We start from the raw sequence: 12,256 nt of genomic DNA, 5'->3' as shown, positions 1-12,256 counted from the left end.
TACCGCTCATGTGCAAGAGGTGATTCTCGCGGTTAGGATTGTCTCTTTTGTCATTTATTCTTCTGGCCTCTTTGTAGGATTTTTTACTCATAGATGTCCTCTGTAGGGTCCTGACGTCTTCTACCGTCCATGGATGGGATTGGACGGTTCTGCTCTAGCTTATTAGTACACCGCCTAGAGGCGTTACTTCTGGGGTACATACGATGCTGTGGTGTACCTGGGCGAGAGGGTTATGGCTCAGCACTCTGGGAGGTTTTTGTCATCCCATCTCGTCCTCCCGCGCATATGATGGACCAGGCGCGTATCCGAGCTCATATGGGTTCGTCACCGATCGGTGCGGATTGGCGAGGCTTTAGCCATCTGGGTCGATCTTATGGGGAGAGCCTTATGCCGCGGTTGCCCCGCCACCTTTCATTGAGGAGGAGGAGGAGGAGGTATGCTTCTACGTCCTTTTATTTGTCTTTCTTAGTAGCCCCCAACGATACTAAATTGTTGGAGTTTACTTTCGCAGGCTCCAGCGGCTACTGAGTTCGTGCCTCCACATATTTCCATCGTGTATCAGGGGACATACGGTCCGATTGAGGAGATGTGCCTCCTGCCACTGAGGAGTGGCGTCTGGTCTCGAGGTCCATCCCTCAAAGTCAGAACTGGGTAAGTCATTTCTTTGCATTTATCAGCATGTATATCTTGATTATTTCTGACTTTATTACTTTTGTAGTTCTCACGGGAGGTGATGACGAGGATGGCGGCAACCATGGACGCCTTCCGGTACCAGCTGGTGAGGTTGAGTCACTGAGCCTCGTGCTGTCGTGGTGATAACGTTACACCAGTATGCTTCTTGACTTCTATTATTTTGTTTATTTTCCACTTTGCATCTGACTCACTTTATGGTCTTTTTTCAGCCTGCCCCTCCGTCACGTACTCGCTCGAGGCTAGAGGGCTCGAGATAGAGAGCTGGATCGAGGCGTTTTTGTACCTTGGTCGAGACTGAGGATGGGAGAGAGGCGTCGGATCATACCGTAGTACTGGATGATTCCGACTCTTCTTCCGAAGGAGCGGCGGAGAGGCCTCCTAGTCGGGGTAGTCCTACATTGGTCCCTTTCGGAGCTGGTGGGACGTACGAGGTGGGCTCGTCATCGCGGCAGCCACAGTAGGAGGAGCCGCAGCAGGGTCAGATAGGATGGGCTGGCCCCACACTCTCGATTCTGACACCCGGGGGTGCAGATAACGACCAGGGAGTGACCCCACGGACCTTGCAGCTTTATAATGCTCTGGGTATCCGTCCTCCGGCGCTATAGCTTTTGTACCTGTGTAGATTCATTTATTTGTGTAAATTTTTTACTATGTAGGACTTTCCTTTCTTGTGTATTTATGACTTAGTTATGACGTGATGTATATTTACACCAAACTTACTATGTACATTTTATTTTATTTTATTTTCTCATTTTATTATGTGCATGTTAGTGTGTGAAATTTGTGACAATTTGCGCAAAATTTAAAGTGGCCGCGCCGTGTAAAGGGTTGCCTATGTATCCTTATTAAGGAATCAGGCCAAACGTAGCTCTTTTGAGTGTAGAACTCAAGTAATCTTGGGTAGAATTTCTTAAGTTGGTCAAGATTTGTCATGTTTGAGAATTCATTGTGAACGCGGGGAAATTAGGTTCTTGACTAACCTCCTCACGGCCAAACAAAATTTATTATAATCCTAAACTAACCCCTAAACAAGTCTAGTGGTAAGTTTAGAGTCGAACCACTAGGAACGGTAATGTTAGATTGTTCTCGATCTAATGCTTAAACTACGCCGAAGTCGCTTTATGGATAGAGGACACTATAACTCCACTAACACACATATAAAGAACAAGATATTATAAAGTCTACTAGGGGCAAAGATCCAATTTAAACAATTAACAAGTTAATGAGAATCCATTTGAATATCAATCATGCAAAGAAAGAATTAAAATGGGAATTTATTACACTCAAGAGCAATCTCTCAAATTCCTAGCCTAGATCCCTCATTGACTAGGTGCATAGAAGAAATTTACCCAAAATGCAATCAAATATATGAATTCTAATTCACAATCCCTTGTCAAACTAGAACTAATATGCAATTAAGTTTGCTATCATGGGAGATCAATCCAATCTAAAACAAATAACATGCAATCATCAATTCAATCAATTTAATCACACAATTATCATCAAATAACCCAATTAACCATTACAAAGCTTCACTCAACACCTAGTATAAGGAAATCTATTCAAACATGACTAACAAAGCAATTAAAGAAAGCATAAAGAGAAAAGTGAGTAAGAATGCTCATTGAAATAAGACGGAGATCTTCAAATCATCAAATTCCTCCTTTGATTATCCAAAATCCATGAAAACCATTGTGTTTCTCACTTTCTCTCTCCAAAATTTGAGAGTTTCTCTCTCTAAAAACCTAAAACTAATTTAAAAACTACTGAAAAATGAATTCCCCTCTAAAATGAGCAAAATCTATTTATACTCCTTACTAAATTGCCTAGGAAGCTCCGTAAAAAAGTCGAGTAGCACGTATAGGAGCGGGCGCTCCAAAGGTTGTGCACGGGGGCTCCTAGCTGCAGCAAAAGAGGCAGAATCGTTCCAGAAAGTTTGGAGCGGGCGCGCCCGCGCTCCTACGTGCTAGACAAAACTGTTCAGCTTCAAACTAACATAACTCCCTCATTTTACATCGGAATTGATCATATGACCTGTCGTTGGAAAGCTCTCGAGATAAGCTTTCATCTCCAATTAGAATCACTCCAAAATTTTTAAGATATAGGCGTTTGAAGTTCAATCGTTGCAAATCAAGTGCACATTTCTTCATTACTTGTTCTTTTATGTTTTATATTTCTTCAATCTTGAACAATGAACTTATCCAAGTGTTCCTAAACATAAGAACAAATCAATAAAGTTTAATCTAATGCAATAAGCAACCAAATTATGCAAGAAAAGTCAAAATTGAGAAATAACGACATTTCACACGCAAACATGACAAATGTAATAAAACGTTATTAAAACCAAGTAAAAAGATATCAAAACTGTGAAAAACTAACTAGAAAATCCTAAAAAATAGTGACATAAATGACACTTATCAGATTACCATCCGTGTTAGTTAGTTTTGCAGAACCTCCTGATAGGATAGTTTTGACAATGTATGGTCCGGACCAATTAGGCGTAATTTTGCCTCTTGGTTCTAGAACATTTTTCCTTAACGCTTTTAACACCAAATCTCCTACTTTGATGTTTCTTGTCTTGAACTTCTTATTGAAGTGTCTAGCCATGCGAGTTTGGTAGCATTGAGTATGATGTAGAGCTTCTAGTCGTTTTTCATCGAGTAGAATTAGCTCTTCATACCTTGCTCTTGTCCATTCAACCTCATCAAGTTTACTTTCCAACGCGATACATAAGGAAGGTATTTCCAATTCTATAGGTTGTACGACATCCATTCCATAAACCAAGAAAAATGGCGTATTTCCTGTCAATGAACGGATTGACGTGCGATAACCCTAGAGAGCAAAGTGGAGTTTGTTAGGCCAATCCTTGTAGTTTTCAATCATCTTTTCAATGATACCTTTTAAGTTCTTATTGGCTGCTTCTACTGCCCCATTTGCTTGAAGTCTATATGAGGAAGAGTGATAGTGTTGAATGCCATACTTTTGAAGCAATTCCTCGCATTCTGCTTGAAAGTGAGTTCCATTGTCACTTATCATCTCATGTGGGACTCCATATCGACATATGATGTTTCTTTCGATAAAGAGTGCTACATGTTTTGTAGTGAGTTTCGCGTATGAGGTTGCTTCGACCCATTTTGTAAAGTAGTCTATTGCAACAAGGATGTACTCATGGCCTCCTGTCCTAGGAGGGGTTATTTTTCCAATGATATCTATTCCCCATGTTGAGAATGGCCATGGAGATGTATAGGTATAAAGGAGGGATGGTGGAAAATGTTATAAGTTAGCGTATATTTGGCATTTGGGACATCTTTTCACATATTGATGACAACCCCTATTCATGGTAGTCCAATAATATCCTTCTCGCATATCTTTTGGACTAACATTTTGCCATTCATATGAGTTCCACATGCTCCTTCATGGATTATCCTCATTGCCCTTTGGGCTTCTATCTTGCCTACGCATAGAAGAGCTCTACCTTTAGGTACCCTTTTGTGTAACTCGTCATTTATGAGCACAAATTGGGAAGCTAAAATCCTTAGAGCGCGTTTAGCTCTTTTGTCAGCATGAGGTGGGTATTCTCCTTTTGTGACATAATTGAGGATGTCGGTGTACCAAGGTTCTTCCTCTTCCTCTTCTTGGACTACTTCCTCATCTTCGATAGCTTGAATATAAGCTGGTTTATGCCGTTTCTCTATTGTCAAAGGCATTTGCTCAATTTCCTTAGGAATTCTAACAATTGAGGCTAGTCTTGCCAAGGCATCAGCGAACTAATTCTCTTCTCTTGGTAAGTAGGTGTACTCTACTTTCTTGAGTTGATTAGTAAGCGTTTCTAGATATGTTTGGTAAGGAGCCAAACTTTCACTTTTTACTTTCCATCTTTTGGAGATTTGGTTAATAATAAGGGAAGAATCCCCAATATTCGAAGTTTCTTCACTCCCAATGCCAAAGCAGTTTCGAGGCCTACCACACATGCTTCATATTCCACAGCATTATTGGTAACGTCAAAATCTAACTTGATTGAGATTGGGACATGCTCTTCTTTAGGTGATACCAATAAGACTCCTACACCACATCCCTTCTGGTTTGATGCCCCGTCGAAGTATAATGTCCAAGTATCATCTTCTGTGAACATTAAGTCTTCATTCGGGAAGTCATTTTCATGCAATGGTGTTGAGTCTTCGATCGGGAAGTCTGCTAAGAAATCTGAAACCAATTATCCTTTAATGACTTTTTGAGGCATGAATCTTACGTCAAATTGGGCTAGATTGACTATCCATCTAGATATTCGCCCGTTAAGTGTGGATTTTCAAATAGATATTTAAGGGGATCCATTCGTGATACTACATATACCGTATGAACGAGCATGTAGTGCCTTAACTTGGTTGTGGCCCACACAAGGGCGAGGCACAACTTTTCAAGAGGTGTGTAGCATACTTCATACTCAAGCATCTTCTTACTTAGGTAGTAGATGGCGTTTTCCTTGCCTTCTACTTCTTGTGCGAGCATAGCTCCCATTGTTTCTTTGGTGACTGTTAAGTATAGATGAAGAGGGATTCCTGGAAGTGCAGGTGCTAATACAGGAGGATTGGCGAGATAGGCTTTGATCTTATCAAAGGCTTTTGACATTCTTCATCCCATATTACTGGCACGTTCTTTTTGAGCTTCTTGAATATTGGTTCCCATATCGTGGTGAGTTTGTATATGAACCTACTTATGTATTACAACCGACCAATAAATTCTAGAATCTGTTTTTCAGTTTTAGGCGATGGCATTGACATGATTGCCTTGATCTTGGTTGGATCTATTTCTATTCCTCTAGAGCTAATGACATAGCCTAAGAGTTTTCCTAAGGCGACTCCAAAAGCACACTTGGGTTTAGCCTCATGTTGTATTTCCTTAATCTTTCGAAGAATTTTCTCAAGGCTACTTGATAACCTAGACGGTCTTTTGATTTTACAATCATATCGTCCACATATACTTCAACCTCTTTACACATCATGTCATGGAGTAAGGCAGTCGCTGCTCTTTGGTAAGTGGCACCCGCATTTTTCAACCCGAATGGCATCACCGTATAACAGTAAGTGCCCCAAGGTGTTATAAAGGTGGTCTTTTCCATGTCTTCTTCTGCCATGAGGATCTGGTTATAACCTGCGTACCCATCCATAAATGAGAGAAGCGCGTGATTGGCTGTGTTGTCTACCAGAATATCGATGTGTGGTAAAGGGAAGTCATCCTTTGGACTTGCCTTATTTAGATCTCTGTAGTCGACACACATTCTTACCCTACCATCTTTTTTGGGGACTGGTACCACATTAGCAATCCATTCGAGGTATTTAGATACCTTGATAACACCTGCAGTTATTTGTTTTTGACCTTCTTCTTTTATTTTAAGAGCTACGTTGGGTTTCATTCGATGTAACTTTTGTTTTACAGGTTTCATTCCTGGGATTAATGGTATAATGTGTTGAGAAATTTCTCTATTTATTCCTGGCATATCTTCATATGACCAGACAAAAACATTGATATATCTTTTAATAGATCAATTAAATCAGTTCTTTCTTCTTTATTAAGAGTTAAACCAATTTTAACTTCTCTTTTAATAGTTGGATCTTTTGAGATATTAACCGTTTCGGTATCCTCAATTATCGGTGTTTTATTTTCAAGTGTTTCCACTGCTTTAATTATTTATTTGTCATTTTCGTTGTTAGCAAAGCAATGCTCGTTATCCACTAGTACAAAAATGATCTAAGGTAACACCACATGGTATCACTTTGAAGGTAAGATACTTAGCTAATTTATAGGTAACACTTTTGTAACACTTTGATCTTATGTAACACTTGATTGTAACACTTTCTAATTAAGTAACACTTTATTGTATCACTTTGGTTTTAAGTAACACTATTATAATATTAAGTAAAACTTGGTTGTAACTTGTAAGCTTTACATGTAATTAAGATTGTTAATTTATTCTAGTTGATGTTTAACAAAAGATCCCTTGGGAAAAAAATACCATAGACAAATCTCATAGAGTTTAGATTTTTTTTTTTTTTTTTTGTTAACCTTTACTAGACTTAAAAATATGTTGTCATATATTGATATTCTCTATTCTAATTCAGTAGTATAAGCTCACCTAACTAAACTTGGTTTAGTAGGAATTATTGCACCTTTTAACCTTGATTTTGGGGTTCAATTCCCATTAGAGACACTTTAAGGTTAGTAATCATTTACACTTCCAATCCCTTCACTCTCAAACTGTCTAACCTGCAAATACAGAACCTAAAAAATCGTTAGGGTTAGGTATGGTTAAACCGTTAGAGTCCTCATAATACCTAAAAGAAGTTAAAAAATAATAAAATAAAAACAACTTAGAACTTGTTCGCTACTTTTATTTTCTTCTTCCCTATCACCTTCTTCGCTACAGTAAATGTCGAAAACGGTGAAATCAAGAACATTTTCAAATCTTTTCGTAAGTCTGGTTCCGACATCACTTATTCTCTTTCATTTGTAGATCGAGCGCTATGTCAACCGTGTAAGGTAATACGTTTTCTCAATTTTATCAATTCACAAACCCTTGATTTGTTATTCATTTTCCAATGTATTCTTCAGTTTAGGCAATTGAGGGTTCTTCTAAGGTGGATTCTTTATCTATTGGTCAAAATTAGTGAAGTTATTCTTCTTAAACTAGGGTTTTAAAGAGGAATTTTAGTTTTATTTTGGCATAATTTATTAGTCTTCTAGAAAATGTCATTGATATTTGGGTTGTGTTTGGATCGTTTATTTTTATTTCAAGATTCTATTTTTTCAAGTATGCAAAATGATAAATTTGATTTTCGTCTGCTAGAACTCTTATTGGGGTTTACTTAGGGAAGTAAATGTTGGGACATATCATTTTTGAAAAAAAAAAAAATCAGTTTAGATTATTGACTTTGAGATTAATTCCATTTAATGGGAATTTCTCCACGATTTCTACACTTTATTATTCCACTAATTCTACTTATATCCTTTTTTTTATGCATTTGATTTAATTTAGTATTAGAAATGTGAGATTTACCATGTGTTGAACTACTCATCATATTAGATATGTAGTATGATATTTGCAACTAAAATGCTGGAAAAGTCACTTTTATTCGGTTATAATTGACATAATAGGTTTGGTGAATGTACTCTATTATTGGAAATGTATAATGTTATTGGAAATATGGAATGTTAATAATTTATTGGAAATGTGGATGGTAAGAAATTAAGATACTATATCCACTAGTAGAAAAACGCATTTTGGCACCGGTTCAAAACCCCCATAAGGCACCGATTTTGAACCGTTGAGTATTTGAGGATGCCATTTCATACCAAAAAAAGCCACCGGTTCAAAACTGGTGGCAATTTCTTAAATTGGCTAATCGGTGCTAATATTTATTAATCTTACCGCGTTTTTTTAAGGGTTTATTGGCACCAGAACCTGTTCAGAATCGGTGCCCTTAATGGCCAAAAAAAGTAAATTTTTTTTTTAATTTTTTTTTTTTTGCATTTTTTTCACTTAAATTGATATATAAACACTAACATATATATAAACTTACATATTTTCATAAAAAAATGCTGTAATATTACAATTTTCGTCCAAAAAAAAATACAAGGTTACAAACAAAGAGCATGTAATATGCAGCTGCACAGTTGCAGAACAGGAGCAGCAGCACAGCAACATAGAAGCAGCAGCACGGCAACACAGAAGCAGTAGCAGCAGCCTTGCTATATGCCCCTTGTGCTCGTAAAACTTAAGAATGAATGTGTTTTCTAATCTGCTGATGCATGGAGGGCAGCATGTGAAAATCAGGATAAATCGAAAGAGGTTTTAACATGATAATGTGTTGCTTTATTGAGCAGTCAAATACACGAAACATAAAAAAAAGGCAATATAGAGTTGGCAAGATGATTACTTTGTCTCTTGGTAATCTATCCAGGTTACCACAAAAAAAAAAAATACAATTGACAAACACAATCTATATGCCTTGCAACTACATACTCCCGGAAGTTATAGATACTTTGAGCAGATGAATCTCAGCATGCATACACTTCACTGCAACCAATAACATGCAATGTACATCAGGTGGTAGGAAAAAGAGCAAAAAATGAAAACATAGTATTAAACTGTTGATGGATCTGACCGACTCACCTTAATGTTTGCATACATGGATCTGACCGACTTATATATCCAGTTCATTTACCCCTAGTTAATGTAGATACAAATGGCACCAGCCAAACCATCACATAGACTACAAACACGTAAAAAGAAGTATTAAGACCAAAAAAGAAGGGAAACTAAGCTCTGCTTTTGCTAAGCCAAAGGCCTAGGCCCACCGCCCTACAACTTTCTACACAAGGAGATGGTGCCAGTTCACTAAAATTAAATATATAGGTCGTAACAGTGGACAGTGTGCTCTACCAAATCGGTTAAGAGGATTTATATGCCCTTTTCAAGGTTCCTGTAATTGGGTAAATGCAAAGTTTCTTACTTTGTTTAATTGTGTTAAATCATTTTAGCCAGAATATGTCAAAAACTAGCAATAAGCACATTCTTAAACTCTAAGAATGCATGTCATAATGGTACTCTTTACATATAGTACCACCTCCCCAATAAATTTAACAACTTTCATCCCCACCCCCAAGCCCCACCCCTCCAAATGCTCACAAATGCATATTCTACAAAGTAGATTGAAATAACAAAAAAAAAAAAAAAAAAAGAAGAGCAAGCTGGCAGCACGACTTCTCACTTGCCTTGGCAGAAGTAGATAGAAATATACCATAACATGTTTATAGAGAATCTAGACAAATAAGATTGAAAATAATTAATTAAAATCATAAAAGTGCAATAGCAATTACAAACAAGTTACAAAATCTCTACAAGATTACATCCCGTTTGTTGGAGTTTTAAAAATTCTTCTAGCCATCAAAATATTAGAATCTTTGTTAATGTCTTGCATTGTTAGCAATTAAACCTTTCTGAAGATAATGCACAACATCTAAACCTCAAACATATGACAGGTCATCTAGAAATTATGAGTTATTTTGGTAAAAATTATCCTTAGTGCAAATCTTCCAATGGCCCAATAAATCTCTATTTAGATAAGCACACATAGGATCAATTGCAATGTGAAGAGTAATTGCCAAGATGAAGGTAATGTGGTAGAAACTACTTAAAATTACTAAGAACCCTTTTGTCTTCGTTTTTGTTAAATGATTATTAAAAAAAATAGAAGAAGAAGATGAAGAAGAAACTAGAATAAGTGGTTGCCAGATTTCAAAATCATGATAAATCTAATATATTTGATGAATTTTATTATTTTTGATAGATACCGTGCACCATATGACTTTTGGAAACACAAACAATTAAATACTTTAGTGTCTTTAGTGATAACAAATGGATCCTAAACTATTCGTTTCAATTTTCTAATACTTTAGAAAATAGCACAAGAAGATAAAAAATAATTCTATCTTTGTTATTGATAAAGTCCTCATCTTCATGAACTAGGCCTCCCAGTACTAATATAACCAATATAACTAGTATTCCATCCATTCAAAATCACATTGAAGTATTCAACTGATTTTACTCCAAAAAAACCCTAAATTTCTACAAGGCTGCAATACAAGATTAACAAAGAATCTTCAAAGAAAAACCTTTGACACGCTATTCTTGGTATGACATGGAGATAGTTCCATTAGACATAAAATTAAACATACTCGATTTAACTAATATTACACAATAGCGAAGCATTTTACAAGAAAAAGGCTCTATAGACATATACAAGCAATCTACTCTGTCTTCAAGCACCTCATCACCTTTGCTTGAAAAAAAATAGCATCTCATCACCTTTGAGAATCTTTAAGCTAATCTCACATACTAAATTCTCAACTCTACCAACAAAAAAAATTTACACAACCAAAATATATATTTTTTGGTTCTCACAGAAAGCATAATAATAAAAATCAAAACCAGAAAAATTAAAATAAGTCATTGCAACCTACAAGCGTCTATTTCAACAACGATTCCAGAGACGGCAACCCGAGCAATGGCAATCATCTCAAACTAATCAGAAAAGTCGAGTTATAAACTTCACATCACTGAATGTTCAAAGATTAATTCTACCACAACACTTGCCCCAAAACAAAACACATCCAACAAGCATTACAATAGTTCATACCCGATATCAAAACATCTATTCAAACGGAACAACTAATGACAATTAACACAACCCCCACCTCCAAAAAATCCCAAATACAGAATTTCAGAACCAAATTAAAAAAACCAAAAATCCCATAAACTAATCTCATGAAAATCATATCAAATTACACAACCAAAAGACAATTAAAGTGAGTTGAACAAAGCCCAACAAGCAAAATTCCTCAAATTTTGAGAAAACATGCGTAGATCTACAAAAATTACATAAAAAACCCAGCAAAAAAAAAAAACAGAAAATAGGGAAAAGATAAGACCTGAAGACCAGCATGAGAAGAACGAGAAATGGGGGATTTCTTATCTTTGTCTTTGTTCAATCCGTAAGATTTACGAACAACGACCGACGACGCTTGCCAAATAGGGAGAAAGGGCTTGATTAACGAACAACCACTACTATAAAAATACCTTTAAAAGTTGCCCTTTTAGAGCCGCGTGTTAAAAATATGCGACTCGTTAGCCTTTGGAGTCACCCCTTATAGATGAGGCGACACTATAGGTTGTATAATAAGTTAAGAAAAAATGTAAAGTGTCACCTGATTATTATTGTGTGACTCATAAATGTTTGGAGTCGCCTCATATAAATTAAGTGATGTGTAAGGTTGTTATATGAATATAGCTAATAAGTCTAATACATCAATTGAAATTAATATCTGACTCATAAGCTTTAGGAGTCACTCGTTATAAATTAGGCGACACATTAGGTTGTATTAGAAATTATGAAAGTAAGTCTAAAGTGTCATATGTTTTGGTATGTGACTCTTATACCTTTGGAGTCGCCTCTTGTAAATAAGGTGATGCGTAAGGTTTGAATATGAATTTATCTAGATATTTTAACTTATCCCTTAATGAGTATATAAACTTACATATTTTAAGAGTTACTTGTCTTGTATATGACTGCCATAAATCAATGCATAAGGTTGCATCTTACATTTGAAAAATTGTTATTGGATGTTACTTCATCCGTTTCTAAATAATTGAAATAGTCAAACTTGACTGTCAATACATGCTGGTTTGATCTTACATGTATAATAAAAAATGTTGATATCATATTATGAAAATTTATATTAATAACTATTTCACAATATATTTCATAAAAATATTTGTTTTTTACGCGTTATTAAAATAACGATGGTTAAACTTAGTACATAAATAGCGAAAAAGTCAAATGTATCAAATATTTATGAACGGAGTGTGTAACGTGCGACCAATAAACATTTTGAGTCGTATAATACGGAGTAACATTTTAAGTTATCTAATACTGAGTATTCCGTCCGTCCCATATTTTTGCCCCAATTGGTACATTAGAATTTTATACTACTAAGAGATTAAATAATA

The 12,256-nt window shown here is 36.1% G+C and overlaps 1 long non-coding RNA gene across 1 annotated transcript; it reads right to left on the bottom strand.

Moving 5' to 3' along the window:
- Positions 1-8,208: 8,208 nt before the first annotated feature.
- LOC145568899 (uncharacterized) lies at positions 8,209-11,502 on the bottom strand. Its single transcript, XR_014096009.1, has 3 exons — positions 11,179-11,502; positions 8,861-8,960; positions 8,209-8,764 (listed from the first exon to the last, which is right to left on the bottom strand). It is a non-coding gene; the product is annotated as an uncharacterized LOC145568899 (long non-coding RNA).
- Between the last annotated feature and the right edge of the window lie 754 nt (positions 11,503-12,256).

Source organism: Chenopodium album, chromosome 11 (assembly GCF_948465745.1).
Source record: "Chenopodium album chromosome 11, dcCheAlbu1.1, whole genome shotgun sequence".
Taxonomy (NCBI): Eukaryota; Viridiplantae; Streptophyta; class Magnoliopsida; order Caryophyllales; family Amaranthaceae; genus Chenopodium; species Chenopodium album.
This window is presented reverse-complemented; position numbering and strand designations above follow the sequence as displayed.